Source organism: Aplysia californica, unplaced genomic scaffold (genome assembly GCF_000002075.1).
Source record: "Aplysia californica isolate F4 #8 unplaced genomic scaffold, AplCal3.0 scaffold00026, whole genome shotgun sequence".
In the NCBI taxonomy this organism is placed as follows: Eukaryota; Metazoa; Mollusca; class Gastropoda; order Aplysiida; family Aplysiidae; genus Aplysia; species Aplysia californica.
The window spans coordinates 389,503-390,665 of NW_004797296.1; the positions used below are offsets into that span (position 1 = coordinate 389,503).

General features: G+C 45.3%; 1 protein-coding gene across 2 annotated transcripts in view; it reads right to left on the reverse strand.

Moving 5' to 3' along the window:
• Nucleotides 1-1,163, reverse strand: part of LOC101848170 (translation factor Guf1, mitochondrial) — a 23,646-nt gene that overhangs the window by 21,415 nt on the left and 1,068 nt on the right. The window lies entirely within an intron of this gene.

Here is a 1,163-nt window from a genome sequence, read left to right on the forward strand (position 1 = left end):
GAGATAGAGAGCGAAAGAGGGAAAGAGGGGGAAGAGAAAAGAGAGAGAGAGACATTTTTTTTGGTAAGTGTTTTACGGCGCTCGCAAATCATAAATGATAAATTATAGTCACATGAGTACGCGGGACACTAAACTTTCTCTGCTGGTATGAAATTCTGAATTTTGGCCGGGTGGCGGCCGAAGCCTACTCTTTTCGATTTTAGACAACCAAGGGATCTTTAATGAGCGCAACTTGCACATGGGACCTCCAAGATTTTTCGCCCTTATCAGGGATGTGGCTGAAAGACAGCAGTAAGAAGGAGCCAAGGAGTAGCAGTAGAAAGGCTGCAGAAAGAGTCAGGAGCCCAGAGGAGGGGGCAAAGGAGGTGAGGGGTGGGGGCAGAAAGTGGAGACGAAAGCAGACGACAGAACATTGCTAGAGAACAGGAAAGGAGGTGAAAGGAGACAATTTTAGAGAAGAAATCGTTTCCGTCGCTACCTGAATTCAAACCCGAGACCTTTGAATTAGAGGCGAGCACCTTACCGAGAACCCTCTGTTTCTACATGAAGGTTTCTGAACTTTAAGCTGTAAAGACTAGAAAGAAAATAAAAAACACTAAAGAATAAAAAACAACAACCGTGTATTCTATACCCATCAATTGTAAGACTCAAAGAAACCATAAAAGAAGAGATACAAGTCCAAAAAAGACAATGACCGAAACAAAAAACCCCAAAACAACCACTCCAAAACCTTCAGCTGTTATAACAATCACCAAAAACTAGGACACATAAACATGTCCACGGCCAATATTTCTGTAACATCACAACCCCCACCGGCCACATTTTTGCACCGAGTGAACCCTGGGCCAGGGTCAGGCCTGCAGTTTGTCTTGGCGGCAAAATCAGGTCTCTCGTCTGCTGAGAAAGGGCTGGCGTTAATCCTTTTGCAATCAATCAAACTATCCCTCAAACAACAAGCACACTGAAAAGCTGGTGAAGTTCAGATTTCAAACTGTTAGAGAGAGAGAGAGAGAGAGGGGGAGAGAGAGAGAGAGAGAGAGAGAGGGGGGAGAGAAGGAGAGAGAGAGGGACGAGAGAGACATAGTGAGAGAGAGAGAGAGAGAGTGAGAGAGAGAAGGAGAGAGAGAGAGGGGGGAGGGGAGAACAAGAGAGAAAGAGAAAGA